The sequence below is a fragment of the Theropithecus gelada genome, chromosome 3 (genome assembly GCF_003255815.1).
Source record: "Theropithecus gelada isolate Dixy chromosome 3, Tgel_1.0, whole genome shotgun sequence".
Classification (NCBI taxonomy): domain Eukaryota; kingdom Metazoa; phylum Chordata; class Mammalia; order Primates; family Cercopithecidae; genus Theropithecus; species Theropithecus gelada.
This window is the reverse complement of record NC_037670.1, coordinates 107,597,414-107,623,869: the sequence shown is the minus strand read 5'-3', so window position 1 is coordinate 107,623,869 and position 26,456 is coordinate 107,597,414. Positions and strand designations below refer to the sequence as shown.

Below are 26,456 nucleotides of genomic sequence, written 5' to 3'. Positions count from 1 at the left end.
CTCAAGAATAGCTTGAACCCAGGAGGCGGAGGTTGCAGTGAGCCGAGATGACGCCACTGTACTCTAACCTGGGTGACAGAGCAAGACTCTGTCTCAAACAAAATAAAACAAAACAAAACTTATAAAGGGCAGCAAAACTGTAAAAAATTAACATTGTAATTTAAATGTGAGAAAAGAAAAATAGCTCAGAGCAGAGAGAGATATGTGAGATATGCAAAATGTATCAGCCCTAGGGAGACCTGGGTGTGGGACTTCAGTCATGCCTCTGTCCCAACCTATGTCTGGGGCAATTATTTAAAGGCATTTTGTTTCTGACTAGCTGCATCACCCATTATCTTTATGTTCCTGGAATATGTGCTACAAAGAATATCACAAACAATGTATAACCAATCAACAGCTTATGTTATTTTAATGTAAATTCTTGGTGAACAACTTAGGAACGGCCTCTTCTTTGCTTGTATGTATGTATGTATGTATGTATTTATATTGAGGCAGGGTCTCACTTTGTCACCCAGGCTGGAGTGCAGTGGCACCATCAGTGCTCACTGCAACTGTGCCACTGCAACTGCACCACTGCAACCTCCACCTCTCAGGCTCAGGAGATTCTCTCCCACCTCAATCTCCAGCTGGGACTACAGGCATAAGATGACACCCAGCTAATTTTTGTATTTTTAGTAGGGATAGAGTTTTGCCATGTTGCCCAGTCTGGTCTCTAACCCCTGAACTCAAGCGATCCTCCTGCCTCAGCCTCCCAAAGTGTTGGGATTACAGGTGTGAGTTACTATGACTGGTCTTTTTTCTTTTAAAAATCCACTTGTAACTACTGCTAATCAGAATGTATATTCAGGACAATTTGAATACTTGGCCCCAATAAACTGTCTACTTACATTAATTTTGCCTCAGGGTTTTTTTTTTAAGACAGAATTGTGCTCTGTCACCCAGGCTGGAGTGCGGTGGCGTGATCTCAGCTCACTGCAAATTCCGCCTCCTGGGTTCAAGCAATTCTCCTGCCTCAGCCTCCCAAGTAGCTGGATTACAGGTGCCCACCACCAGGGTTGGCTGATTTTTTATTTTTAGTAGACACGGTGTTATAGGCGGGTCTTCGTTCTTAGAGCTCCCAAGATGGTGGCAGGCTGCTCCCAAGATGGGGTGGACAACTCCCAAGATAGTGGCAAGCCTTTGTTCTCTTACTTGGGGTTCTTGGCCTCACAGATTCCAAGGATTGGAACTTTGGGCCATGTGGTGAGTGTTATAGCTCTGTTAGAAGCCATGGGTCATGGAAGAGAACCGTGGAACCCAGAGACCAGTGTTCAACTCGACTGGGTCGAACTCGGGCACTTAGCCATGCAGGAACAATGGCGAGCCTTTAGCCCTATTGAGAGTGGCAATGGGCGCCTCGCTGGATCAGAAACACAGCAGAGACCCTGCTGGATTCAGAGGGGTGTAAGTCAGCGGCCGGTCTGCAATGGCGGCAAACAAGAGTGGTGGATGGTGAGCGAAAGCTCAGCTTGAGCCATAACAAAACGGACCAGAAGAGTGTGCAGTTGCAAGGTTTAATAGAGTGAAAACAGAGCTCCCATACAATGGGAGGGGACCCAAAGGGGGTTGCCCACTCCCTGCTCGAATGCCTGGGTTTATATCCCGATCATTGTCCCTCCCCCTGCACTCTCAGGTGATATATGATTTGACTATTTCTTTACCTCCTGCTTTAGCCTAATTTGCATTTTAGTGAGCTCTCTTTACTACCTGATTGGTTGGGTGTGAGTTGAGTTACAAGCCCCATGTTCAAAGGTAGGTGTGATCACCTTTCCCAGCTAGGCTTAGGAACTCTTAGTCAGCCTAGGAAGTCCAGCTAGTCCTGTCTCTCAACAGAGTTTTGCGATGTTGGCCAGTCTGGTCTTGAACTTTTAACCTCAGGTGGTCTGCCCGCCTTGGCCTCCCAAAGTGTTGGGATTACAGGTGTGAGCCACTGCTCCTGGTCAGGTTTTTTTTTTTTTTTTTTCCCTTTAGGTTGACAATTGTGATAGACCTTAGGGCAGTGATGACATATATGGGACATGCCACCTCTCTCAACAAGCCAAGGAGAAAGACTAATCAATCCTAGCAGACAGTCCCATTTTTGCCCTGGAACATTGTTTAATTATGGCAATATGGTTTTCCCACCAGAATATGGACTCCTGAATGAGAGAAACTTTCGTCCCCATTGATGTATCCCTATTACTTATCACAGAAATTCTCAACATACAAGATTTTTTTTTTTCTTGAGATGGAGTCTTGCTCTGTTGCCCAGGCTGGAGTGCAGTGATGCGATCTTGGCTCACTGCAACTTCCACCTCCCAGGTTCAAACGATTCTCCTGCCTCAGCCTCCAGAGAAGCTGGGATTACAGGTGCCCACCACCACACCCGGCTAATTTTTTGTATTTTTAGTAGAGACAGGGTTTTACTATATTGGCCAGGCTGCTCTTGAACTCCTGACCTTGTGATCCACCCGCCTGGGCCTCCCAAAGTGCTGGGATTACAGGCATGAGACACCACGCCCGGCCAACATAAAAGATTTTAAAAATATCAGTTAAAAAATATGCTATGCTAAAATTATTAGATGGTGTTGCGAGTGCTTTTACATATGTTAATACAGATACAGCAATATATAGCAGAGAATGCCCAGGTGGAGAGTCAGGAAAACTGTGGCCCCATTCAGTCTGTTGGTAACCAAATATGACATTGGTTTCCTCATCTGCTGGATAGGAAGATACCTAAGGTCTCTCCTAGCTGCAAAATTCCATGAACTTTGACCCTTGCAGTGATAGATGCAGTTTCTGATGAAACTATTTGTTGAGAAGAGGAACTGAGTCAATCATTAGCTTAATATACACTCACCTTTAAAAAATAAGCTTCAGTTCTCTGCACTGTAGGATAATGTTTGGAATTTATGAAATCATTAACAGTTGGTTATTTACAGTTTAGAGTATAAGAATACTCTTTGATGTTCCCTAATTATCATGCAAGTTTTTTTTTTGGTTTTGTTTTTTTTTTTTTTTTTTTTTTTTTTTTGAGGCGGAGTCTCGCTCTGTCACCCAGGCTGGAGTGCAATGGCCGGATCTCAGCTCACTGCAAGCTCCACCTGCCGGGTTTACGCCATTCTCCTGCCTCAGCCTCCCGAGTAGCTGGGACTACAGGCGCCTGCCACCTCGCCCGGCTAGGTTTTTTTTGTATTTTTTAGTAGAGACGGGGTTTCACCGTGTTAACCAGGGTGGTCTCGATCTCCTGACCTCATGATCCGCCCGTCTCGGCCTCCCAAAGTGCTGGGATTACAGGCTTGAGCCACCGCGCCCGGCCTCATGCAAGTTTTAAAATGAGTTCTGAACCACTTCTCTGCCTAATTAAACCTCATTGAAAATTTTTTGAATTTTAAAGAAACATTTGATTTGCAAAAATAAGTCATGTATTTAGTAACTTTTGGTATTTCACAAAGGACCCATAAAACATTTTAACACACAATAAGGTACTGTGTATAAGATATGCCTTGTACTAAATAGTAGAAAATTTGGAAAGTATAATTTTTCAAACTACTCTTTTTGCTCACAAATTCCTGTTGATAGTATTTTTTCTAGCTATTTTTAACAGCCATTTGCCCTCCTATTTGAAAGTCTATGAAATATCTATAAACCCTAAAATTTAATTAAATTGCTTAGGAAATTGTGAATAAATCATTATGTGGTAATGTCAACTGGTTAAACTCACCCTAAAAAGTGGTAAATAAAAAATAGAGATGTGTTTTTTCACAAGGACAAAGTTCATTCAACATTTATCTCTTCTTACTTATAGCCATTTATTTGAGGATATATACTCTGGATAACGTCTTAAAGTTGGTAAGCCTGACTTATACATCATTGGTATATGTAAATTCATGGAAACATACTCTTCACTTCTAAGAATTTCTCCTACAGATATAATTACATAAGTGTGCAAAAGTAGATGCTCATTTAAACATTATTTATATTAACAAAACACTGAAAATTACTTCTATACACATAAACAGAGCAGGGAATAGACAGATTAAATTAAGGTGCATTCATACAAAACAATAAAATTAAAAAGATTTATGTACTAATGGAAAATTGCAACTGTCCAACAGGTTCTCCAGTTTGTAACCCCCCAACAGGGTCTCTGTGCCCACTGCCCAGACACAGCCGATTTATCAAGACAGTGCAATTGCAACAGAGAAAGAGTTTAATTCACGCAGAGGGGCTGTACAGGAGACTAGACCTTTATTATTACGCAAATGAGTCTCCCTGAGAAATTGGGGATCAGAGTTTTGTGATAATGTGGTAGGTAGGGAGTCAGTGAGTTGGGAGTGCTGATTGGTTGCCACTGAGATGAAATCATACGGAGTGGAAGCTGTTCTCTTGTGCTGAGTCAGTTCCTGGGTGGAAGCCACAGGGCTGGTTGGCAGGTCCATGTGGGGTTTTCCAGTAGTCAGAAATGCAAAAACCTGAAAAGACATCTGGAAAGGCCAATCTTAGGATCTACAATAGTGATGTTATCTCCCAGAGTAATTGGGGAAGTTGCAAATCTTATAACCTCCAAATAATGGCTGGTAATGATTTAGAATTCAGGCCTTCTTGTGCTAACTTGGTGACATTTTGTTAGTTTTACAAGCAGTTTAGTTTGGGGGAAGGGCTATTATTTAAACTATAAACTAAATTTCTCCTAAAGTTAGATTGGCTCATGCCCAGCAATGAGCAAAGATAGCCAACCTGTGAGGCTTGAGACAAGATGGAGTCAGCCATGTCAGATTTCTTTTAGTGTTATAATTTTCTCAGTTATAATTTCTGCAAAAGTGATTTCAAAATAATCTCTAAAATATTTCACCAAGTGTTTACCATACTGCAAACACTATGTTCCCATCCATAAACAAATGGCTTATGCCTAAATGCCATCATTATCTCTGTAAGGCTATACAAGGTATCCATAGTGATAGTCACTTCATTTAAATAATTATTTCTATTTTTATTTAATATATTTTATCTTTTGAGCAGTTTAGGATTCAAAGCAAAATTGAGAGGAAAGTACAGAGATTTCCCGTTTACTCCTTGCCTCTCATACATGCATAACTTCCTGTTATAATATTCCCACCAGAGTGGTACATTTGTTACAGCTGATGAGCCTACATTAATATCATTATCACCCAAAGTCAATAGTTTACATTAGAGTTCATTCTTGATATTATATATTCTATGGGTTTGTACATATTAATAATGACATGTATCCACCATTATTGCATTGTACAGAGTATTTTCACTGTCCTAAACATTCTCTGTGCCCACCTGTTCATCTCTCCCTATCCTCCTGGCCTGTGACAATCACTCATCTTTTAATTGTCTTCATAGTTTTGCATTTTTGAGAATGACATATAATTGGAATTATATAGTATGTAGGCTTCACAAATTGACTTCTTTCACTTAGAAATATGCATTTAAGTTTCTTCTGTGTCTTTTCAAGGCTCAATAGCTCATTTCTTTTTAGCACTGAATAATAGTCCATTGTCTAAATGTACCATAGTTTATTTATTCTTTCACCTACTGAAGGGCATCTTAGTTGCTTTCAAGTTTTTACAATTATGAATAAAGAGGCTATAAACATCTGTGTGCAGGCTTTTGCATGGACATATGTTTTCAACTCCTTGGGTAAATACCATTGAGTGTGATTGCTGGATCATATGATAAACCACAGGGTGTTTAGTTTTATAACAACCTGTCTTCCAAAGTGTCCATAACCATCTTGGATTCTTCATTTTATTTATTTATTTTTTGGAGACGGATTCTTACTCTTCCTCTTACCTTTTTTTTTTTTTTTTTTTTGAGATGGAGTCTCACTCTGTCACCACACTGGAGTACAGTGGTGCGATCTCGGCTCACTGCAACCTCTACCTCCAGGGTTCAAGTGAATCTCCTGCCTCAACCTCCCAAGTAGCTGGGATTACAGGCACATGCTGCCATGCCCGGCTAATTTTTTGTATGTTAGTAGAGATAGGGTTTCACTGTGCTGCCCAGGCTGGTCTTGAACTCCTGAGCTCAGGCAATCTGCCTGCCTTGGCCTCCCAAAGTGCTAGGATTACAGGTGTGAGCCACTGTGCCCAGCCTAACCATCTTGCATTCTAACCAGCAATGAATAAGAGTTCCTGTTGCTCCATATCATCACCAGTATTTGGTTATCAGTGTTTTGAATTTTGACCATTCTAATAGGTGTGTAGTGGTATCTCATTGTTGTCGTAATTTGTATTTCCTTGATGACATGGTGTGGAAAATATTTTCATATGCTTATTTGCCATCTATATTTCATCTTTGGTGAGATGAAGGGTCTGTTAAGGTCTTTAAACCATTTTTTAATCCATTTGCTTTTGTTATTACTGCTGAATTTTAAGAGTTCTTCATATGTTTTAGATAACAGTCCTTTATAGGTCTTTTGCAAATATTTTATTTACTATAACTTGTCTTTTCATTCTCTTGACAGTGTCTTTCAAGCAGAAATTTTAAAAAATTTTAATAAAATTCAGCTTCTCTATTCTTTCTTTTATGGATCATGCTTTCGGTGTTGCATCAAAAAAGTCATCACCAAATCCAAGGAGATTTAGATTTTTCTCCTAGGTTATCTTCCAGGAGTCTTATAGTTTTACATTTTACATTTATATCTGTGATCCATTTTGAGTTAATTCTTGTGAAGGCTATATCTAGATTCAGGTTTTCATGTATATGTCCATTTGCTCCAGCATCATTTGTTAAAAGACTATCTTTGCTGCATTGTATTGCTTTTACTCCTTTGTCCAAGATCAGTTGACTATAGTTAAGTGGGTTTTTCTTCTGGGCTTTCTATCCTTTTCCATTTTATTTATTATTTTGTCAATACCACACTGTCTTGATTACTGTAGCTTTATAGTAAGTGTTGAAGTCAGATAGTGTTAGTCTTTCAACTTTGCTGCTCTTCAATTTTGTGGCTATTTGGTCTTTTGCTGCTCTACATAAACTTTAGAATTAATTTGTTAATATCCACAAAATAACTTGTTAGGATTTTAATTGAGATTGTATTGAATCTGTAGATTGAATGAGAAAGAGCTGATATTTTAGTAATCATTTAGTTTGTTATTAGTAGTAATTATTTAGTTTGTTAATATCCACAAAATAACTTGTTAGGATTTTAATTGAGATTGTATTGAATCTGTAGATCAAATGGGAAAGAACTGATATTTTAGTAATACTGAGTCTTCGTACCCATGAACATGGAATATCTTTGCGATTATTTAGCTCTTGTTTAATTTCTTTCATCAGAATTTTGTAGTTCTCCCAGCTATATCTTGTACATATTCTGTTAGATTTATTTGTAAATAATTCATTTTTTGGGTGCTAATGTATATGGTGTTGGGAAAAGTAATGACTCTGGAATGGTAAATGTAGATTATGTCATATTTATCAAGGCGATTCTATTTCTTATTATTTTAAATTTTTTATTTATTTAATTTATTTTTATTTTAAATTTAATTTAAATTTAAATTAAATTTAATATAAATTAAAATTTCAATTTATATTAAATTTAAAATAAAAATGTAATTTATTTTTATTTTTGTTATTATTTTTTGAGATAGTCTTGCTCAGTTGCCCAGGTTAGAGTGCAGTGGTGTGATCATGGCTCACTGCAGCCTCGAACTCCTGGACTCAAGTGATCTTCCCCCCTCAGCCTCCTTAGTTGCTGGGACTACAAGTGCAGGCCATGCCTGGCTTCTATTGTATATTTCTTATTATGATTAAAATATTTAAAAATAATAGCTCCTCCATATGTGTATACATACTCATAGAGATTATTTGCTGTTGGTAGAAGTCACTGTGGTTAGCACCCCAACATCTATTTCATCCTAGATCATTAATCTAAGTCAATCATGAAAATTCCATCCCCTTTACCAGTGATTGGTTCAGAAATGGGCATGTGACATAATTCTACTTGATGAGGTATAAAGGGCTATCTGCTGGAATACATCAGGGAGTTTCCTCCTCCTAAGAGAAAATTGGAGAAAAGACGTTTTTTCTTCTTGAGTTGGCTATTTCTTGTCTGAATATGAATTCTAGAATTGATGTATCTCGTTATCAGCAAGAAGCTGAACTCAAGAGTGAATGGTGGAAAAATGGAGTCGTTGATAAATGTCATTGGGCTGCTGAATCAATCTAACTTGAAGACTGTTGCACTCCTTACTTCTATAATAGGGCAGGGTAGGTTACTTTTATTCTGCTAAATAACAAACAATCCCTATATCTCAGTAGCTTAAACTAACAAAGACTTAATTCTTGCTCATACTACATGTCCACCATGGGTCAGCAGCGACCTGTTCTCAACGTCTTCTTTACTGAGGGATGCAAGCTGATGTCTCCTCCTTCATTTGAAATGTTCCCTTTTGGATACTGTGGCAAACAAATGGGAACATGATAAATTGTACATCAGCTTGTAAAGGCTTCTACCTGGAAGTGATGAACATTACTTTTGCTTACATTTCATCATCCAAAGCAATTAATATAGCTATCTCTAACCTAAAAGGGGTGGGGAGGAGCATTTCTGCCATGCGTGTGGAAGGGAAGAAGCAGTCAGTGTAGATCAAAAGGACCACAAATAAAGATATAAAGAGCTAAAAGAAAAATAGTTAGTAGGATAGATAAGGTACATATACATATGTATTTATCAAAATTTGTACTCTAAAAATATAAAATATAACTTTTGAGTTGATTTCTCAATATATACAAAAAGGTACCTGTTACGTTAGGTCAGTTAAAAAACTCAATAAACTCCAAAATGTAGAAATAATACAACCAACATTATGTAAAACAATGACTAAAATTATAAAGTACAAATTTATTCATGAAAAAATTTAAGTCCACTTTTAAACAACTGGGTTAACAAAGAAACACAAACTAGTATAATAGAACTTCTATAAAAGAGCAATAATGGGAATAGTAAATATCCATATATATGGGATAGAACTAAAGCAACATTTAGAGGAAAATTCAATAACTTTAAATAATTTTCTTAGAATTCAAAAAGTGAAAAACTAATAAAGTTTTAGCATCTGGATGAAAAAGATAAAAATCAAGCAAAGCAAATGGAAGAATTTAATAACAAAATAATTAGTGATTTAGAATGTAGAAATATAATACTAATAACTAAATATAAAAAGTTCCTTAAAACAGCAATAAAATAGATAAAACACTAAGTCATGTAATCAAAAAAGCAACAAAACCCCCAAATAAATAAAAGAAGAAATGATAATAGGGAAGTAAACACAGAAACAGGAAATTAAAAGAATCATGAGAACTTCACTCAGCTTTGTGAAAATATATTTGGAAATCTGAAAGAGAAGAGTAACTTTTGTTTATTCTTTTCTTGAGACAGGGTCTGGCTCTGTTACCCAGGCTGGAGTGCAGTGGCTCAATCTCGGTCACTGCACCCTCCACCTCCTGGGCTCAGGCAATCCTCCCACCTCAGCCTCCCAAGTAGCTGAGACCACAGGGACCAGCCACCGTGTCTGGCTAATTTTTGTATTTTCCAAAGAGACCGGATTTTTTATGTTGCCCAGGCTAGTCTCCAACTCCTAGCTCAAGTGATCCTCCCGCCTTAGCCTCGCAAAGTGTTGGGATCACAGGCATAGCCCTGACATCTGGCCAACAATAACTTTTAGCTAAGAAAACATAACATATCCACACTGAAATCAGAAAATACATATACAAATCTAAACAAAATGATCTCCTTAGAAGAAATAGAGAAAATTAATAAAGAAAAGCTTTAGGCCCATTTGTTTCTATGGAAAGTTATACCAAGTCTTTAAAGGGAAGACAATATTAGTGCTATTTAGACAGCCCACAGCATTTAAAAAAGTACTATTCCAAATTATTTTTATGACATGAAGATGACATTGATTCCAAATTCTGACATATTGTTTTAAAGACAAGACCTACAGATCAATTTGATACTAAACTCCTAAATAAGTTCTAGGAACAAATTTTAAGATTCAAGTGTCATTAGCAAGGGGAATTCATTTCATGAATCAATGACACTTCCATATTAAAAAATTATTAAATTGGAAGAACTAATGAGAAAAATCACACCATCATCTCCATAAATGCTGAACAGGCACCTGCCAAAACCCAGCAATCATTTTTGACAAAAACACTCAATTAAATAGCAATATATGAATACTTTTTTTAAACCATGATATAAACGTATATTTCAGCCCAAAAACTAGCATCGTGATTAATGGGAAACATTCCACTGAAATCAGGAAGAACTATCTCCATCACTATTCTAGTGTAACTTTGTAATGGCGGTAATAGTGCAATCAAATAAGACAGTTGAAAATTTGGAAAGGAAGAGATGAAACATCTGTCAACACAAAAACTGATAAATCTTGGAATATTTGTTCAAATGAATACTATATGGCAGTGAATATAGAAGGATTACTGCTGCATATATTCATATGGCTGAATCTCAAAAATATAAGGTTGTACAACAGCAACAATATGTAATACATAGAAAAATGCATACAGTATTATTCTATTTATATAAGTATCTAAACAGATAAAACTAGTGTTAGGCAGTAAAAGCGTGCAGTTCTGCAAAGGAATAGTTAGCTCAAATTTCATCATAGTAATTACTTCCAGGGCCAGTGATGGGGAGGTGATTTATACGGAGCCCTCAGGATCTTCTAGGGGTACTGATAATATTATATTTCTTAAGCTGGGTGATGGATGCACAGGTCTTCATTTTATTGTTATTCTTTAAGCTACATGTTGATAATACGTTCTTTTCTGCCCCCTAGGATTGTGGATTTTTATTTCATGAGCTGGACACGATTTCTCATGACATTATGCACCTGGCTCCAATGCTGCTATTATTATAATGTACTCTTTATATATGATATTTTCACAATTAAATGAAATCATTTTTGATATTTTTGCTTGTGATTAAAATAGAACTTATATTGATTATGTGTGTGTTTGGTGGTTTAGTATTTTGACATCTCAAATGTCAAAATAATGAAGAAATCATCACATGTGTACTATGAATATGCCTGGAAGACATGCTGGCACCAACATAAAAGGATTTTTTTCTTTTTTTGAGACAGGATCTCTGTCACCCAGGCTGGAGTGCAGTGGCACAATCCCAGCTCATTGCAACCTCTGCCTCCCAGACTCAAGCGATTCTCCTGCCTCAGCCTCCCCAGTAGCTGGGACTACAGGTGTGCACCACCACGCCTGGCTAATTTTTGTATTTTTTGCTGCTCTCAAACTCCTGGACTCAAGCAATCTGCCTGCCTTGGCTTCCCAAAGTGCTGGAAGAACTCTCTTTCAAAAAAAAAAAAAAAAAAAAACCACTAACACTTCTATAAAACTAATAATTCATCCAGTCAATTGCCAAATTTCTAATATTCTCTTAAATGTAATAAATATGCTTTAAAAAAGTAATGTTAAATAAGAATCTAAGTAGAATTTTACATATTGCAGTTGATTGACATATCTTTTAGATCTCTCTTTTTTTTTTTTTTTTGTTGAGACAGAGTCTTTCTCTGTTGCCCAGGTTGGAGTGTAGCAGCATGATCATGGCTCACTGCAGCTTTGACCTCCTGAGCTCAGATGGTCTGTGCACACCACCCTGCCCTGCTAATTTTTTGTATTTATTTGTAGACACAGGTTTTCACTGTTTGCCCAGGCTGGTCTTGAACTCCTGAGCTCAAGTGATCCACCTGCCTTGGCCTCCCAAAGTGCTGGGATTATAGGTATGAGGCATAGGGCCTGGCCTAAATCTCTTTTAACCTATATATTCCCCTTTCATCTTTATTTAAATTGCAGTTTATTTATTTAAGACACACAGAGTGTGTTTTTCTTTTAGACTTCCCCACAGTCAGGTTCTGCTGATAGCATCCCCATGGTATTATTTAACATGTTTCTCTGTCCTTTGCAGTTTCTGTAAACCTAGAAAATTTGCTTTTAAAAGGTGATCATGGAGTGTAGCCTCAGCACTCCCACTTGTTAGAAATGAAAATGATTGGACTTTATCCTAAACCTATTTAATCAGAAACTCTGGACTTGCAGTCCAGTAATCTGATTTAACAAGCCTTTTGGGTTATCCTAATCTCACTGATGTTTGCAAATGACTGACCTAGGTCTTTGGTCAATTTTAGGTTTGATTTTTTGGCAAGAGTACTTCATAGTAATGGTGTATTCTTTTAAAAGGCATATAGTATCTGATTATCTTTTATTTTATAACCAGCGATGCTCAGCACTTAGATCCATGAGGGTATAGTAGAAATTGCAAAACAGAGATAGTGTATTGTCCCTTCTTCGCTTATTACCTGAAACACAGAGTGTTACAGCTCTTATGGAATTTGTCTAGCAGGTTTTCTGGTCTTCACAGGAAACTTCCTCTTCCCCCCCAAAACAAGAGAGAAATAGTCCTCATTTACTATTTAGTAACCCAGTGTCCTTAAACAATCTTAAATATGCTGAGACGTTGAAAGAATAGTACAATGAAAACCCATATACTAGAATTGCTTCATGGTTATACAGGCTATATACAAAGCCTAGTGTCAGCAACTGCTTCTGTTGAGGGGCTCAGGAAGCTTACAATGCTGGCAGAAGGTGAAGAGAGAGCCAGCACATCACATGGCAAGAGCAGGAGAGAGAGAGGGAGACAGAGAGAGCGAGAGAGAGCGAGAGAGAGAAATATTCTTTTAAACAACCAGGTCTCACACAAATTCAGAGAACTTATTCCTTATCATGAAGAGAATGGCACTAAGGCATTAATGAGGGATTCGCCCCTATGATCCAACACCTCCCACTAGGCCCCGCCTCTAACATGGGGGATTATAGTTTAATATGAGATTTAGAGAGAACAAACATCCAATCCATATCACATTGCGTGTGGTTGTCATCTCTCTTTAGTTTCCTTTAATCTAGAATAGTTCCCTCTCCTGTTTATCTTTCACGGCATTAACATTTTTGAAGGGTTAGAGCAATCTGTTTCAGAGAATGTTCCACAATCTGGATTTGATTGTTTTCTTGTGCTAATATTTAGGTTAAACATTTTTGGGAAAATACAATATAGATTATGTTATATACTTCCAATACCATCACATCAAGAGTCATATCATGACAATGTGTTCCATTACTGGGGATCCTATATTTGATCAGTTGGTTAAAGTAATACTGCTAGATTCTTCTATTGTGAAAGAAGAAAAGTTTATTTTATGAACCTGATTTTATGTAGCTTAATTAACACCGTGTAAGGAAAAACTTGAAGTGACTTGTTACTATCATGAAATGGATTTAAAATCCAGTTACAATTTTCCAAACAATATGAGTCTACACAGAACCTACGTTATTCTATTTTTTCCAAGCTATCACAAAATTCACTCTGGAGATCTTTTCTTGGCAAAAATGCCTCAGCAGAAATTTTTGTTCTTGTTCTTTTTTTCTCCATTAAATACATGCTTAATAATGTAAACATTTACAGTCTCTTTTTAAAAAACTTTGCAAGAAGATTAAATTATTTCAGGCTCTTGAGATGAAACAGATAAAAGGAATTTTACCTATATGCTCACAGAATATATATATATGCACACATATATGATTTTCAGCCTTTGAAGGAAATAACTTTACTCTCCTTGAATTCTCAGTATTCAAAACCAGAATTTTTTCCTTCATTCTGTATATGTTTCAAGTAATTTCTGTTATGACTAGAAAGGAAGACTAGTTGCGTGTATATTGTTGTAATCGTACAGTGAAATGATTCCCTTATTCTACTTGGAGTTTTGGAAAATGTCTCTGTTCTTGTATTGCTTTGATATTTGAGTGCCCTTCTTTGGCTACTTTGTTAATCACATCATTTCAGATGTAATTTTGTTTTGATTTCCAATTCTGCCTTACTTTTTCCTTAGTTGTTTTTCCTTACTCGTCTTTCTCTTTTCAGTCCTTCCTTGAGTGCTCTGTGTGTGCACATGAGTGTACATGCTAGAGAAGAGAATGACTGTTTTCCAGTTGAGTTACCTGCCAAGAATATTTAGAACTAATAATACATTCATATACGTGGTAACCTTAGCTTACAAATACTTCTGTTAATAATGATATACTACAAGATATGAGACTGGTTTCTAACCATCCTTAAAAATACAAACTAATTATTAGTCAATTAGGCTAATAAATTTTATAGGCTTACTATAAGCAGAAATTATATGTATCACTAACCTCACCTCACCCTTTTGTGTCATGGACAGGCCTTGACTATAGCTGAGTGCCTTCAAGAACACTGGAGCCATATCTTCTAATTAGGATTCTCTTCCCAGGTACTTCTGATCTCTTGTCTCTGTTCTCTACCACTCTATAGACTATACCACTCCATTCCGTGGTCTTTTGGGTTTTTTGCAAGTCTGTAGCCACATATTTGATATTACAAGCACAATTATTTTTTATTGAAGGATACCAGATCATTCCTTTCAAATAGAGTGTGTTATTTGGCTCACAGTTCTATTATTTCATGCCCCATCACACTTCTCTACACGGCAATGGAGAAAGGAAATGTAGCAGGAAATGATTTGGGCCAAAACTACTGTGGGACAGCCATGGGAGGCCTGAGAAGCAGTTCTCTGGGAGGTAGGGCCAAGTATCGAGTGTCAGTGTCTTGGCTGTCTGACAGGGCATGGCAGGGGATCCCAGGCTTAACCTGACTGGGGCTGGGGGACTGTGAGACCTTGCTGATCTGGGAACCTCAGCATCCTAATGCCAGGCTGAAGACAGGCATGCACAGTCAGGCTTCTGATGCCCCTGAGACCACCTAATTCTCAGAAGCCACTCCCTCAGATCCCACAGAGTGGTTGGCCTGCCTTCTCTAGCAACCTTTGTGGTGGTCTTGAGCTACATATAACTCCAGAGTGTTTGCTCAGCTGCTGTGGGACTCCTTGCCCAAGAGACCTAGCCCTGTGAAAAAACCGGGTGACAGTTTGAACCAATAAAACATCTTGGTTCTCCATGGCAGAAAACAAACTTGGAGTCTATGAATGTGAATAGCATACCTTTTTATTTTCTAGGCTGGCAAATATGCTACTGTATAAACTGACTTACTTTTCATCCCTCAAAGATGAAGGTTGATCATCCTTCAAGTCATATCTTTAAAAGAGCCATAGACCTTTAAAAGTGTTTCATTCTTAGCAGCCTTCAAGCTTTTTAGAAAATTGTCTTTCATAATGCACTATAAAAATAAAAACAGTCACCACTGTCTCCTGGCTTACACCAACACATTGTTGTCTTTTTATGTTTTCTTTTTGGTCAAAGTCACTACTTAACAAAAAAAAGAAAAGTTTTTATTTTTGTTCAGAACAAAAATCCAGTGTCAACAAAAACATAACACCAAAGAACACATTCCTTTGTATTTTGAAGTTTGGTCAGTGCTGCAGAAAGAACAGCCTGTTATTGGTGTATCAACACAATGGCAAATAAGATGTTAAAAAACCTAGACCTTTATTATCAATCCTCGACATCTTTTATCAAACAGGAGAATCATACATACAGTATGGAAATCTTCAGATTCATTTACTCCCTCAATAGAACCTAAAAAAATGAGAATTGTATTATATTTTATCAACAGTTTACCCACTACATATGATGGTATAAAAATAGTAACCATGCCATGATTTTTTAAAAAAGAGAGGCAAATTTACAGGGCGAAGAGGTAAGAGGACTTATGGATCATATTTTAAACTACAAAGTGATAAAATTATTAGCTTGTGGTCTATTTTTAAGCTCATAAGTGGAATTTAGGTTGTTACTAGGGAACAGATATTGAAGCTAGGTGAGCCACCTTTACCTTGGTTTCCTAAATGGCCACCATGCAGCAGAGGTACCATCTGGCAACATGTATCTCAGGCTGGGACATGATCAAGAAGTCAATTTATTTTTTTCTTTAAGCCTGTAAGCTTTGGTTGTGGGAGATCCTCTTTGATGCAGCAGTTTAGCCTTACCCTGATTAACATATCTGTGTACATGTGCCTCCACTATGCAGGACACGAACTGATTGAATAATAGTGTTATAATTGCATCTTGCAACAGGCATATTCTATGTTTTTTAAGAGAAAGTTTCATAGTGTTCATGCTTTCATGTGTTGAAAGAATCTCAGTTAGGAAGTAATCCCTCCACAAAAAATGGAAATTTAGATCTTTGTTTCTCACATTGAAGATGATAGTCCTGGTAAGGCTGAACACTCAGCTCAGGCTAGATATACTGGGACCTACAATAGAAATGTGTTGTCACAAAGAATAAGTGGCTTGAAGAATCATTCTAGGTGTCACAAGATCGTGAAAGCGGAGGAAATAAAAACAGTAATCAGAATGTACTGTGGAATATATACTGTATAGCTCAGTAAAATTTGTATTCTTCAGTTCTCTTTGGAGAATGAGTTTGGTCATTCTTTTTTTTTTTTTTTTTTTTTTTTCAGACGGAGTCTCGCTCTGTCGCCCAGGCGGGAGTGCAGTGGCCGGATCTCAGCTCACTGCAAGCTCCGCCTCCCGGGTTCACGCCATTCTCCCGCCTCAGCCTCCCGAGTAGCTGGGACTACAGCCGCCCACCACCTCGCCGGCTAGTTTTTTTTGTACTTTTTAGTAGAGACGGGGTTTCACCGTGTTCGCCAGGATGGTCTCGATCTGCTGACCTCGTGATCCACCCATCTTGGCCTTCCAAAGTGCTGGGATTACAGGCTTGAGCCACCGCGCCCGGCCTAGTTTGGTCATTCTTTTTTTTTTTCAGGGTCTCACTCTGTCACCCAGGCTGGTATTCTGTGGCATGATCTCAGCTCACTGCAGCCTCAACCTTACCTATTCAAGTGATCCTCTCACCTCAGCCTCCTGAGTAGTTGGGACCACAGGCATGTGTCACTATACCCTACTAATTTTTTGTAGAGATGGGGTTTTGCCATATTGCTCAGGCTGGTTGGTCTCAAATTGCTGGGCTCAAGTGATCTGCCTGCCTCAACCTCTCAAAGTGTTGGGATTACAGGTGTGAGCCACCGCACCTAGCTGGTCATTCTTCAAAAATCACTTTGTTGTCTTCATAAAGCTTATGTACTGAAAAAATATATATTATGCTTTTGGCTCCTAAATTGTTCTATTCTCATAAAGAGTCTGATGGCAAGTGTGAGAAAAACAGCAGCATCTCTTAAGGATTTCCCTTTTAACCTGGTTTATTTTATATGAAGCATATTCCAGTGAATCTCGGAATCACTACTGTTTTAAGTGCAGAAAAGATGAGAAAGTCTGGGGTACTACCTTCCCCATTTTTCAATTTATAGGTAAAGAACCTAGGGCAGAGAGAGGGGGCAATTTGCCCAAGTCTCCTAGTTCACCATCTGAACCTAGTTTCTCATCCACTTAGAGCTCAGATGAGAAACACCTTAGTGTGTGTTACCGGGGCAGGATTAATGCACAGATAAAATAGGTAGCTGCCAAAGTGGCACCATCTGAAGCTTTCTTGGAAGAGCCAACATTCTCCTGTCATTTTGCCAGGAGGGCTGAAGTAGCTGCTCCTAATGAAAGACACACACCACCACCCAGGATATATCACATTAAGTAGTAACCCGCTGATAACATGACCACATACACAAAGTTTTAAGGCTGGCTTTGTAATGCTGAGAAAGAATATAAGATAGGAGCCTGGGCACAGTGGCTCACACCTACAATCCCAGCACTTTGGGACACCGAGGTGGGCGGATCACGAGGTCAGAAATTTGAGACCAGCCTGGCCAATATGGTGAAACCCTGTCTCTATTAAAAATACAAAAATTAGCTGGGTGTGGTGGTGTGCACCTGTAGTCCCAGCTACTCATGAGGCTGAGGCAGAAGAATTGCTTGAACCTGGGAGGCGGAGGTTGCAGTGAGCTGAGATCACACCCCTGCACACCAGCCTGGGTGACAGAGTAAGACTCCATCTCAAAAAAATAAAATAAAATAAAATAGGAATATGAGATAGGAAAGATAAGTTGTGATGGTGAAGAGGCAATGGTAGCAAATGCTCAGTGTCTGCAGTAAGGATGAGAGAATCTTCAAAACTAATTATGTAAAATGTATAGGATTATCTGAGGGCCTTGAGCCCCTGGAAGTTGATACCCTCTTAAAATAGAGTAGCACTGATAAAAGGAGGTTTGAATGGCAGTAAATATGAAATATGTCACTTGCACAATTTTGCTTAGAAACAGGTTTTTATATAAACAAAAGACTATTAGAGTTGTATAAATGTGCTTTCTGCACTTCTCATTGGACACAACATAAAGAGAAGGTGGGGAATTAACCATGGTTTATGGCACTAGTGAATCCAATTTATTCACTTTCATAAGACTTAAAATTTCATGAATGTTTTCAAATAATTATTTCAATAATCTTTGAGGAGAGTATTGTAACTGTAATTATAATTACTCATATTGCATTTATTCATTTATTTGTTAAACCAACTAATATTTTTTGAGTATCTTTCATGTGCCAGGCTAGAGATACCTGATGAACAAAACAAACAATAATATCTGTCCTTGGAGACTATAGAGGCATGGGGACCTTCTTATATATAACTTTGTAGAATATTCAGCTACCTAGGACTCAAAATATCAGGGCATTTGAAAAAAGAGGTTGAGAGGAGACTTTCTTTTAGAAGACCACATGAAGTCTAGTTGGGAACATATATCATTCAAGTACATATCTGGAAACTTTCATAGTTAGAGGAAGTGGATGTGGGAAATGCCAGCGAGGCTGAGGTCTTGAATTCAATTCTGTCCAAACTAAGATTATTACCTTTGAAACAGATTTGTTGCAATATGGCTTAATTCATATGCCCATGCTAATAATCTCTGATAGCTCCCTATTTCTATTTTATTATTGTTACCAATTCGGGAGCTAGTGTTACATTATAGGATTATTTGTAAAGCCAAACTGAAGGTTTTCAGACACAGGAGACCCAGGAATGTGAAAAGTCAACCCAAGTCTCCTGGAAGCAAGAAAAGCCCACAACTGAGCTAAACTTTGCAAAACACAGCAAGCTGAGCAGGCATGTCATATCGGGGAGCAAGCCAAGCACATTTCCCAGACCTGCAAAGAAACCAGTGATCATCCATCAGCAGACAGACAGAGTCTTTGGTTAATTGGAATGGCGAGCAAGGCATCAGAAGCTCCTCAGCCCAGCAAGATCTCCAACGAAAGAACAGCATCTCTTAACTATACAGCCTACGTTCCTGTGTGACTTATTTACTGAATAAAATGCATTTCCTTGGGTAGCCCACTTTAATAACATAGTTTAACAACAGCAGGCTTCTGTTTTTTGTTTTTGTTTTTTTTTTACCAAAGCTCAGTTATTCCTAGTCACTGGAATTAGATTTAACTGCAGCACCTGAGAGGCTCAAAGAATTAATAAGAATGCCTCAGTGACAGTTACAGATTGACAAGGGCCTGGTGGCCATGCACACACATTTAATCAAAGATTTTTGAGGAGTCTTTTGTCTTGCCTTCTTCTTCATTCCCCTCATTTGGTTCAAGAGTTGGTGCGTGTGTGTGTGTCTGTATGTGTGTGTCTGTGTGTGTGAGAGAGAGATAGAGAGAGAGAGAGAGACAGAGGCAAGTGCGCTAAAATCCCTTTGTAGTCTTATGACATCTATTGAAATCTCAGAATAATCTTTCTAAATTTCTTAAATAAAATGTCATTACAAAGGTAACCAAATATGATGAAATACACTTATCAAAATATTGAAATAAAAGTAAATCCATGATGATGGTGTTGCATGTGATTCTTTGTTAGTATGTTACACAACAATATCTACGGCGGATCTACAAATTGCCCATTTCAAAGTGATGATGAGTACAGAAGACATTTTGAGACTCTGCAACACTCTAGTACAATATGAAAATATTTGTGATTTCTATGGGTAATATTTACAGGTATTCCCAATAGTACTGTGGTCTATGACTGATGTTCATAAATAAGGAGATGCTAAATTTCTATTAGAGGTTAGTAAAATAAAGTTATAGTATTTATTTTCTACGTTAAATATAGAGATGTATAAAGAGATATATAAATTATGTTCTATAAATTAAAATAAGACGCTTTTTTCCCATGCATATACATAGACTCCTGAATTCTATTCCAGACTCCAGGTTTAGAACCATTGATTAATTAGTCAAGTCTTTTCTTCGTCTTAAACCAGAATTTGCAAACTAGTAGAATGAGGGCCAAATTGGTCTACAGAGGTGTTTGATAGGAGTTGCCAGTGTTAAAGTTTTTGATTATTTATATATAAATAGCCAGATTTGCAGCTCCTCTTGAAAAACTGAAATACCTAACAACACTGGGCTAAATATTACATGGCAAAAACTGGCTGGAGCTCCGTTGCAGTTTCCCCACATACACAGGGTATGCGTCCTCCTCCTGCCCTAGGTCCCAGCTGGCTCACTTCACTCACAGATACCACCTCTGTGGCCATTTCAGATTTCTGGTCTCCAAAAATTGTAAGATAATAAATTTGTGTTGTTGGCCGGGCACAGAAGCTTATGCCTGTAATTCCAGCACTTTCGGAGGCCAAGGCTGGTGGATCGCATAAGCCCAGGAGTTCAAGACTGGCCTGGGCAACAGCGCGAAATCTTGTCTCCACAAAAAAAAAAAAAAAAAAAATTAGCTGGGCCTGGTAGCACATACCTATAGTTATAGCTACTCAAGAGGCTGAGGTGGGAGCTTTGCCTGTGCCTGGGAGGTTGAGGTTGCAGTGAGCCATGATCATGCCACTGCACTCAAGCCTGGGTGACAGAACAAGATTTAAAAAAAAAAAAAAATGTGCTGCTTTAAGGTGCTAAATTTTGGTCATTTGTTGCAGCAGCAATTAGAGACTAATACAAGTGCCAACTATGGCAGGCACTGTTACAGAAAGCATCTTGAAGTTATCTATTCAGGATGTTTTCCAATGTAAGGCTATAAACTTCCTGTGGCCAAGCACTATGTCTTATTCAGTTATAAATTCAGCACCTACAAGTGCCTAGTGCAAAAGAAGAAATCCAAAAACACTTGTGGAATTCAACCGAATTCATATTTACTTATTTATTTTTCTTGAGATGGAGTCTCACTCTGTTGCCCAGTATGGAGTACAGTGGTGCAATCTCAGCTCATTGCAGCCTCTGCCTCCTGGAGGAGAATCAAGCGATTCTCCTGCTTCAGTCTCCCAAGTAGCTGGGATTACAGGCGTGCATCACAACACCCAGCTAATTTTTGTATTTTTAGTAGAGACAGGTTTTGCCATGTTGGCCAGGCTGATCTCGAACTCCTGACCTCAGGTGATCCACTCGCCTCGGCCTCTCAAAGTGCAGGGATTACAGGCATGAGCCACAGTGCCTGACCTTGAATTAATATTTCTTAAATCCTATGTCTCAGTCTGCATGATGATAGTGGTAGACAGTGGTTTAACTCTGTTTTGTTCTTGGCTTTCTGGCAACATAACTGTGATCACAAACAGACAGGCTTAGAGATGGATGGAACCTCAAAATATGGAGTACTTGAAAAACTACAGCCAACATGGAGTTGCTTTGAACCTATTCTGGTTGAGTGGGGGCTGCCCAATAAATTTACAAACATAAAAAAATCCATGAAACTTTTTAATGCAACAATTTGCTTTAAAAGTTACCTGCATTTTACTATTACTTTGGGGTAGTCACTGTTTCATTTGTCAATCATTTTATTTGATAAAGAAATATTTCTTATCTAGAGCCAAAATTTTGCTTGTCATTTTTTCCAAGCTCCTAGTTAAGCTAATTTAAACTTAGCTTAGTTGAGCTAAGCTAGAGCTACTAAGAATACATCTTGCTTGTAGATGATAGCTTTTGGATATGTGGAGGTAGCTATCATGAAGACTCCCATTATCACCCCTACTCCTGCTCAAGTTTCTAAAAAATAGGCCCAGTGTGGTGATTCACACTTGTAATCCCAGCACTTTGGGAGGCTGAGGTGGGTGGATCACCCGAGGTCAGGAGTTCGAGGCCAGCCTATCCGACATGGTGAAATCCCGTCTCTACTAAAAATACAAAAATTATCTGGGTGTAGTGGTGCATGCCTGTAGTCCCAGCTACCTGGGAGGCTGAGTCAAGAGACTGGCTTGAATCTGGGAGGCAAAGGTTACAGTGAGCCGAGATCGTGCCACTGCACTCCAGCCTGGGTGACAGAGCGAGACCCTGTCTCAAAAAAAAAAAAGTTTCTAAAAAGTAACCTGGGCATATAATCCAAATATCTCTACCTATTTCTTTTTTTTTTTTTTTTTTTTTTTTTTTTTGCCTGTAGTCTACCTATTTCTTATAGGAGTCCCTTGGCATTTTGGTCTCTTGATTAATAATCCTCTTAAAATGCAGTGCCTAGCATGAAACACAGTTTCCAGATGTTATCTAAACAGTGCAGAGGCCAACAGGCCATGATCGCCCTTGATCAGCACATGACATTCTGTAACTTATCTTAATTTTGTAGGAGAAGGGAATGGCCTATTAATTCATATTTAGCCTGTAGTGCTAACTGTTTAAAGACATGTTTTAATTTATATGTTAAATTGGGCTTTCCAAGTGCTATAGTTGTACCATTGATTATTTGAGTCCAAAAGCACAAAATTCATTTATCTCTTTTCAATATCATCATATTTGTGTTTTGACTTTCAGTCTAATGAACTCACTTACAATTGTGATTTGGTCACATAAAGTATCAACAGTTTCCTCTCCATTAAACTCAACAAACATTTATTGAGCAATTGCTAAGTGTCTAGCATTGCACTAAATGAATTGGGTCATTTGCCCAACTAACAGGATATGTTGCTATCTAAGTGACTATAAATTTGAAGAACAGGAAAGGGTTAAAATTCGAACCTTCCCACAATATGACAGCAACTCATTAATCAACACCTTGTGGATACTGTCAGATTTGAATCATGCTAACCACGCAACCTTATCCAGTTCTCATTTCCTCACCTTGTTCCTTATCCTGAAACTTTGCCAAATACTTTGTTGAAATCCAGATGCTAGTACATAATATTGCTATTACTCAATACATGGTGTCATATGTTTTAACAAGGAAATGAGTGTAGATTTGGTACTTGTATGTCTCACAGCACCTAGACCTCAGCAATATATTAGATCAGAAGCATCCTTTCTCTTTCCCTATCTACTTCTTAGAATGGTTTTCAAACAAATAGAATAATAGCAAATGAAGACTGAAAATATCAGAAAATAAAATCCAATTTGATTGGAAAGTCCAGGTTTCCTTAGAGAGAGTCTGGGGTGGTGAAACTGGTAACAGAAATAAAATGGTTGCTAGAAAGGGATATCTAAGTGGTGTTTCTGGAAAAGATAAGTGAAGAAGAGGCATTTATAGTTTAGGTTTGTAATTTTCCAAGCAATCCCAGAGGGTTTAAGCAGAGGGCAGGCAATGTGGAAGGCCTTGGATGGAGTTTTATTAGCAATGAAGCCCTTTTCCTTCCTGACTCAGCCAGGCAGGGAAGTGAGAGCAGCTTTAAGGAATGTGCTGAACTTTGCAAGAAGTTGGTTTCCAGCTCTCAGGAAAGTTAAATTAAAATTTCCTCAATGTATGTGATATTCTTGTTCCTCAGGCTTATGGTTTAAAAAATTGGCTCAAGCAATGTTCTGACAAACAAGGGGTGGCAAGAGACTTTAACGATATAACCAGGCAGTTTGAACGTAGGTTCTTACTCCAGCTCTTCAGAACAAGCCTTAGTTATATACTCGGCTAGGGGCCCCCACCATGCTTCGGCCACCAACTGGTCTCTTGGAATGTTGACTGGTCTTTCTGCCTTCAATCTGCCTGCATATTACTCATCTCTTTTTCTTCCAGCTGCCAGAGGGATTTTTCTAAAGTGAAAGTCTGCTCCTTGTATAAAATGCTTGGGTGACTTCCGTTGTCTTTAGGATAAGAGCTAAACTTCCTGTGGTGTATGAGTTGTTAGAAGATGTGGCTCATACATCATTATGGTCACTCCTCTCTGTTAACCCTTCTGTACTGCAGCTCTTCACAACTACTGGCATTTTTTGATTCCATTAAATTCCCTGTTGCTCTCTTCGCTTGCTGCTGTCTCTGCTTGGGATATCCTCCCTATACCTCCCTCTCTATGTGGCCTCCCTATATCTTATCTTTTAGATCTCAAGGTCATCATCCACTTCTCCAAAACCCTTCCACAACCCCCTCTTTCTTTCCCCACATTGAGGGAATAGTAGCCACATATAATATTATTTTTGTAATAATGATGCTTTTAAAAGATAAAGCCCTTATTTGAATGCATGGAGTATTTCTCAGAATTCATAAATTATCTATGCATCATAACAATTAATACTAATGAAAAGCTAATTTAACATCCACAGTTAATTGGCTAGGTCAGATTGCTTCTGTGGTCAGATTGCAAGTTAATCAGAAGCACTCACATCTCCAGGAGCTCTGTGCTGATTCTTAACCAGCATTAAAATTGAGCTAGGACCTTGGTCTTCCCACTTCCATCTTCTCCAGTCCCTGTCCCCTGATTCAAAATCCACTTAAAAAATATTTTTCACAAAGCTTTCCATGTTCTTTTCAGTCAGAACTAAGTCTAATCATCAGTGTTTACCTTAACTTATCCATGTTTTTATTTAGGAAAACTCAGCATGTTTTTGTTTCCCCCAATCTATCCCCTGAAAAGAAGACTCCTTAAGGAAAGGGCTCAGCTTAGCACTTTGCATTGGCTTAAAGCATTGACCCAGGTTAAACTGGATGAACAAAAATATCATTATTCAGGAACCTTACAGAAGTCTACAAAATAGCTTGTTTTGGATGTTACAGCTTCCACTAGCTATTAGCTAGAATTGTGATCTCTAAGTCTGGTGCACATTAGACCAACTCCTTTTTTTTTTCTTAAATAATCATGCTTTGCTTATTTGTCTCTATTATCATTCCTGCCACACCCAACTACTTTATGTACCTTCGTCCTACTCTGTTCTTTTTTTTTTTTTTTTTGAGACAGAGTCTCACTCTGTCACCCAGGCTGAAGTGCAGTGGCGAGATATTGACTGACTACAACCCCTGCCTCCCGGGTTCAAGTGACTCTCCTGCCTCAGCCTCCTGAATAACTGGGACTACAGGCGCATGTCACCACACCAGTCTAATTTTTGTATTTTTGGTGGAGAGGGGGTTTCACCATGTTGGCCAGGCTTGTCTCGAGCTTCTGACCTCAAGTGATCTGCCCTCCGCGGTCTCCTAAAGTGCTGGAATTACAGGCGTGAGCAACCGCGCTCAGACTACCCTACTCTTTATGCAGTTTTCTCTCTTGGAATGCTCTTTCTTACTCCATCTTTGCCAAATTTCTGTGTAGTTTCAAGGGTCACGTTAAATGCTATCTTCCATGAAGACATCCCGGTTTACTAATCTGAGTAGGATCTCTCTGTTTTCACCCCTCCCTCACAATGTCATTTGTTTATACTGCTCTAGGGCACATGCCTTTTTTCTATTATTTGCTTTTATTATTTCTTTATGCCTTTCCCTTCCAAAGAAATGGGAATTGCCTTCAAAGCAGGATGTTATCTTACTTATTGTATCTGCTATGGCTCCTAAAACAGAGCCTCCTACAGAGTGGGTGGCCAATAAATATTTGTTGAATAAATGAAAACAAATGAGAGGTACAATAAGCATCATTTAGAGTGAACCAATCACAAAATTTTCCAGTCGTTGAAGAATCTAGATATTCCTTGAGACTTCATAGGACCTACATGAGTGCTGCAAATTTTGATCAACTTCTTGAGATCTTTTTCCTTTTGGAAATCTCTTCTGAGGCAGTCAGTCCCCAATAAGAAGAATGAATGACACTGACTGAGAGCAGCAGGCAAAGCATCAGATTGGGGAACAGTACACCTCTCTACCATGCTCTCTCAGTTCACTCCTGAGAGAATAGGCAGGCCAGCTGAATTAATTTGATGGTACAGGGAGAGATGTCATTTCCATTTCTCTTTTACTGAGTGGGAATATTGGTTTCCTCTTAGCCTTCCCAACCCCTCTGTTCAGGGTGGAGCTTAAGCCAGGAAAGAGCCCTTGGGTTTCTAGGAGTGTGGTTCTGAGAAGGAAAAAAAATCCTTTTTATGTGAAGAATGTGAGCCCTTTTAAATTATTAGGCCCAGAAAGGCATTTAAAATGTAATGGCAGTTACATCTCGCTCTCCCCTGAGCCAAATAATTATCTCTTGAAGACACTTATTATGTAGGCTCTAGACTGATGCCAAATAACTATAACGGACACATACACATGTATGTTTATTGCAGCACTATTCACAATAGCAAAGACTTGGAACCAACCCAAATGTCCATCAATGATAGACTGGATTAAGAAAATGTGGCACATATACACC

The 26,456-nt window shown here is 38.4% G+C and overlaps 1 non-coding gene across 1 annotated transcript; it reads left to right on the top strand.

Annotated features, from left to right (window-relative positions):
* Positions 1-12,396: 12,396 nt before the first annotated feature.
* On the top strand, positions 12,397-12,460 carry LOC112621916. The gene has a single exon (XR_003118842.1). It is a non-coding gene; the product is annotated as a U7 small nuclear RNA (small nuclear RNA).
* Positions 12,461-26,456: the final 13,996 nt, after the last annotated feature.